This window comes from Symphodus melops, assembly GCF_947650265.1.
Source record: "Symphodus melops genome assembly, chromosome: 17".
Classification (NCBI taxonomy): Eukaryota; Metazoa; Chordata; class Actinopteri; order Labriformes; family Labridae; genus Symphodus; species Symphodus melops.
In genome coordinates, this window is record NC_136707.1 from 23,481,138 (window position 1) to 23,487,137 (window position 6,000).

The following is a 6,000-nucleotide window of genomic DNA, read 5'->3' on the forward strand; positions in this document are numbered from 1 at the left end:
ACACAAGGACGTCGAGCTTGTACGGTTTTAAACTCCACTTGCCTTTTAATGGGAATTATTTAATTACATTTAAATACAAGATAATCCTGTATTTGTATTCATCTTAAACACGAGAGACAACAAGCTGAACAAATACAAACACTTAAAGAATAAATATTAAAATGTTAGGGTTTGTAAATCAGTGTTACGTAAGTGACACTAAAAGCAATAATCACATTTACACACATCTCATGGTCTAGAAATCTGTTTAAATAATCGCAGAATTCTTTACAGTTACGTTTGAAATGGTTATTTAATTATTTGTTTAAATATTTGAAGCACACTGACTTCTACGTGTTTTAAAATGTGAACTCATCGTAAACATTCAGTTTCACCTCTTTGTCAAAGCCTGTTGTGTTTTCAGATGAGAGTTGTTGTGTAGAAATCGATAAATATAATATTTTAATTATTAGGAAGATGTAGTGTGATGCATCTGAATGTAAACTTCACCTGTAGCTGTAACAGCTGCTCGGGTCTGTAGAAACGAGCTGCTCGGATCTGACCTGGTTTGCAAACAGATTTATTGAATCCGTGATATACTGTATCATTATTCGTGCCTGTGACCTTTGGCACAGATACGAGGTCAGCCTCCATGTTCCGCCATTACAGGCCGCACGTGCGCTTTATCAGAGAAGAGCCTAAAGTGAGGGGACATTTCGTCCTTTTGATTTATTTCCGGCCTTGAGTAAATTGTATCATAACGTTGAAGTGATTCATTATTTGAATTTACGTGGTTGATGCCAACGATTCAAATTAAAGCAGATTGCGGTTGCGCCACATTTCGCCATCTGAACAAACGAAGAAGATATTTTGAATTTTAAAAGCTCAGTGGTGTTTATTTGTGTGGACAGGGCTATTGCAGAGTAAAAACTGTTTATGTTAGTATGTTAATGTTTGTGAAACTGCTCAAACCGGTCACTCGCCACACTGTTTAAATTTGAGCCAACATGGCGGCACCGGGCTGGGGTTGCTTCTCTCTCTGAGGGTGAAGGTTCAGTATTGAGTGTTTTTGTGTCCCACGACGTCTCTGATGTAACCTTCGTGATAACGGTGATTTGTGGGGGGCAGAGGGGACACCGTGGGTTGAGCTGAGGCCCTCCGTGGCTCCTCTGCACGTGGAGCTCCCACGCAGCTCTCCACGTCAGGCTGTGAGGGCAAAATGGCGACGCTCTGAACAGGCGGAGGGATTTATTATTAACACCGTGTGTAGTTCCGGGTCCCCTCAACGGCCTACTTTACCCGTTAACGGCTAAACTGGCTTTGATTAATGGCTAAAACATATCATTAAAAGAATAAAGATTACATACAAAGGTTTTAAATTAGTACACACAATGTATTGACATTTCTTAAAATGGCTGTTCATTTTTAAAAGCCGTAGAAGCCAAATTATTCAAATTACGTGTCAGGTTACTCCGCGTGAATTAACATTTACGCCTAAATTACCTACGAGACATTTCAGGTAAAAATCACCTAAACTTCAACTTAAATGTTTAAATTGCTGCTTAAATTAACAAAAAAAATACTACGTATTATTATTACACGTTAATTTGCGTGTTTGTGGGCCTTTAACGCCATCTGCTTTATTTGTGAATTACGTTTTTTAATGTTGAAATGTACATATATTTTTTAAGGAAACTTCTTGAAGAGCTGCTGCTGCTGCTACTTGGTGTCATTAGTCTGGATTTAGTGTTATTTTACTATAAACATTTTGATGTAGTAGAACGTTGCTTTGTGTAGTTTGAGTGTCACAGGAAGCCTTGTGTGTGTGTGTGTGTGTGTGTGTGTGTGTGTGTGGGAGGGAGGGGTGGGCCCTGTATGTGAGGTTAGAGGGAGGGGGCCCTCCTGTAAGGGAACTTCTATGGTTGAATCCCTTTCTTTTTATTCAATAAGTGTTTATGCTAAAGCCTGGTAGGCCTATAGGAAGCAGGGGACGCCGCCCTGACCCCCTGACCACGTCCACTGTGTGTGTGCGAGTGTGTCTGTGTGGATTAAAAGTGAGCGCTGTGAGATGGAGACTGAAGGGCTTTAAATGACAGAGACAGTCGTAATATTCATCATGAAGTTGACTGAAAATGTGTGTCAGGCTGAGGTCAGCAGGAGTGGTTGAGGTGGGGAGGGTAGAGTGGGAGGAGGTGCAGCAGCGGGGGCTGGAGGGTGTGTGTGTGTGTGTGTGAGGAGGAGGGGGTCACTGAGAGGGAACAAGCCCTCCTCTCTGGAGACAAAAATGTATAGAATTCCTGCAGAGTGAAGAAAACGGAAAACGGCTAAAGAAATGCTGTGACGGCGTCCTCGTGCTCTCCGTGTGAACGACAGGAAGACGTCTGCACAGCGTCCACGTGAAGCGTGCATACACACTCTAATTTAATGCCAACATGTGGAATTTTCCCTCTCATCTGAAAAATGTTACAGCCATCGTGGGGAAAAGATTTAAAACTGTTTTAGTGGATGTTTGAAAAAACTGTTTTTAAAAATACGACAAATTCTCAAAGCAGCAAAAATAAGAATGAATGCACACGTGTTGAAGATGAGTTTTACACCCGATTTTAAAGTCTGTTAAATATTTCTAAAGCTTGCACTTAATCTACATTCTCAGCCCCCTCTGAGCTTGTGTGTATTGGGAGCCTCTGATTTTCCAGTTAGCATGCTAGCTCGTGCTCTCTCAGTGTGTTTGTGTGTGTGCTGCACTGGGAACATATTCCACTCGAGCCTTGAGGGGTTAACGATGGCGCTCTGGAGATGAGAAACCTGCAGATTATAGTCCGATGTGTGCTGCTGCCCCTCTTGGTCCCAGCCCCCCCCCCCCTCCCGGTCTCGATCTGAACAGGTTGATTACCCAGAACAACCTGTGAAGACGTCCGTGCAGGCATTTGCTTCAGTTTTGTTTGCATTACGGGCTTCTTGAGTGAAAAGCTTAAATCGTCTTAAAGTAATAATCTTCACGTGCACGCTTCCTTCTGTGTCGCCTGAACGCGAACGTGTTCAGGCTTTATTTCGGAGTAAAAGCTTGTTGGAGACTTCTGCTCCATACGTTGATATTTTCAGAACTGAATGTGATGTTTTAATATTCCCCTGTCAGTGTGAGCGGCGTGTCGGCGTGTTGGACTCGTGTCGGCTCGGAGGAGGTCACTCAGGGTCACCGTGTGGGAACGAAACAAAACGATTTGATACCAACGAAGATAAAAGTCCTGCGAACGCCGTATCGGGTCATTTCTTGGTTTTAACCTTCGCAGAGTCTCAACTCGCGAAAGTGCACAAATTCATAAAAAAGTTACGTCGGGTTTGTGTCATGTTTATTTTTTATCGCCTTTATTGGAATCGGAACGTTGTGGGGACGACGTGCATCAAAGGGCAGAGGTCGGATTCGAACCCACGGTCGCTCCTGTGAGGACTACAGCCCCCGTACATGAGGCGAGCGGCACAACCGCTGCATAGACGGCGTCATTCAGGTTCAGCACACACGAGCGACGGCTGGAATATTCACTGGTTTCCATCCTGCAGTCCTCCAGGTGGATGATCCGGGTTTGAATCCGACCCGTGTCACACGTCTTTCTCTGATGTCAGACTCGATCCAGAGTCCTGTTGATATTAAGAGTCCTTTAGCGTCTTGCACAGCTGCAGGACGAGGATCCATGTTTACATTAAAGACACACCGTCACGTCTTCACGCAGCCTGAGCTTGTCTCGTCCTCCGTGTCTTCGGCTCCTCGGGTCGAGCCCCTCGCCGTCTCTCCGGTCGAGCCTCTCGGCGAGCACACACACCTCCAGCTGCCGTCTTTTATCTTCGTCTGGAGCCAAACAGGAGCTCATGATTATTCCTCCAGACTTCATTCAAAAAACGTGTGATTACAGACACAAAGAGAGAGAGAGGAAGGATTCAACCGTTTGTCATCTTCAAACCGAAGAAGGTTGGCGTTGTTGTTCTTATGCAACCTCCTCTCGTGTGTTAATCCTCGTGTGCTCTACTTCACGTTCGCCACTCGCTCACACATTGAACATGTTTAATTTAAAAAAACCCCGAGCAGCTGATAGTCACTGTGTGTGTGTGTGTGTGTGTGTGAATCCTGCTCTTCTCATTGGCTGTCTCTCCTCACGGCGTGGACGGATGTCTTCACATCAGGCCGTCGTGGTCATGACGGACTTTTTTCCTGGGCCGTGTAGGGAGGCCTGGCGGTTGTGCTGCACGCCCCTCGTGCAGAGGCTAGAGTCCTCGCCGTAGGTTTGGGACTGGGCGCCGCTCTCTCCTCACAGCGTTTCCTGTCTCTCTTCAGCTCGCCGACGCAATAAAACCGAAAGACCGGAACGTATCGGTGTGGAAATGTGCAGGGAGAGAATCCCTCCTCAAGAGTCTCAAGATAACACGCTATTGGGGGTCGCCGGTGGCGCAGCGGCAGTGCGCGCGACCCCATGTATTGAGGCTCAGTCCTCACGCGCGGGCGGCCCGGGTTCGCGTCCGGCCTGTGGCCCAATTCCCGCATGTCTCTCCCCACTCTCTCTCCCTGATTTCCGACCCTATCCACTGTCCTCCCTCTATCATTAAAGGCAAAAAGGCCAAAAACAAATCTTTAAAAAAAAAAAAAGATAACACGCTATTTATCTTCTGACCAGACGAGCTCAGGGCGAGTATAGTTTGTGTCTGTCCTCCCGAGACGTCCAAACCAACGTGACGATCATCCAATCAGATCTGATTGTAAAACAGACGTGGATCTGATCAGTCTCCTAAAACGTCCCCACGCCTCCTGATGTTCCCGTGACGTGACGGCGAGGATGACCTGCATCCTGCCGCTCGGACAGAAGCTATCCAGAGCAGCTCTGTCTAATGTCTCTGATTGCGTCCTCGACGACCACGCACCAAAGACGAGTGCAGAGCATCTGATTTGATTCTCTGCTGTTACAGGTTTGTTTGTTTTTTTTTAAATTTGTCGTGCATCAGACGCCGGCGTGAAGGACTCCGGACGTGAGGAGACGTTCGCGACTTTGCACACCTGAAAACATCTCGATCGTGTCAGGAGTGACAGAAAAAAAACAACAACAACCTGGAAGTAGAAGCTGCGATGTGATTGGCTGTCACACTGTGTGAGACGTAGGAGCGCCCGTCGCTGGTTATTTTGCGTTGGTCCAGTTAAACTGGTTTTCTCGCCCTGGAATGTGGACGTAAACACCTGCAGCATTTTGATCTCTGACCTGGCGCTTTGCATTATGGGAAACTGAAGCAGGCCGGTCGATGCATTCTGTACATTTTTCCAGAATCATTTTGACATCCGGGTATTTTTGGTGCAGAATCAGTGTGTTGTTCTCGTATAGCTGTTTCATGTACGGCCTGTTTCCTGCGTTTATAAAAGCCTGCTGAGCTGTGATTGGTCCACGCAGCTCGGACTACAAATGTACTACAAAACTACAATCTGTAAACAACCGCTGAATATCTGAGCTGCTGTGTCCCACCTGTGAGTCGACGGGATCCAAACAAGTCGCTGAGCTGAGCGCTTCAGAAACCTCCGACAAATGATGAACTTTATTTTGAAAATCTTTGTTTGAAACCAGACTTGTTTCTGTCGTCTCCGTAACTCGCGGCCCGCTGGACGTCGCACGGCGTTACGCTCGGACCACCTCTGTGTGACGCTGTGGTAAAAAGGTTTGGTTTGGTTTGGACCCCGGCTCCCCTCGCTCGGCGTCTTCTCACCGCTGATTTGGCGTTTTGAGGCAGCGTTAAGATTCTTCTGTTCGTCCCGTCACTTCCTCTCAAACAGGAAGTCAAGTTGGCTGATCATAAAATAGAGGCAGCAAAATAATTAGATTTGAAATGTTGGAATAAAAGTTGATAATAAAAGCGTCGGACTTTTATGACGACGTCTTTCCCTCCATGGTCAACGCGGCGGATTGTCCACCGTGAAGACGATTCTGTGATCTTTGATCGATGGATACCTGAAGGTGTTAGCATGACATGAAGTTAGCAACAACAGCTAGT

General features: G+C 46.4%; 1 protein-coding gene across 2 annotated transcripts in view; it reads left to right on the forward strand.

Moving 5' to 3' along the window:
* Positions 1–6,000, forward strand: part of igf2bp1 (insulin-like growth factor 2 mRNA binding protein 1) — a 34,718-nt gene that overhangs the window by 2,163 nt on the left and 26,555 nt on the right. The gene's annotated exons all lie outside the window — the stretch shown is intronic.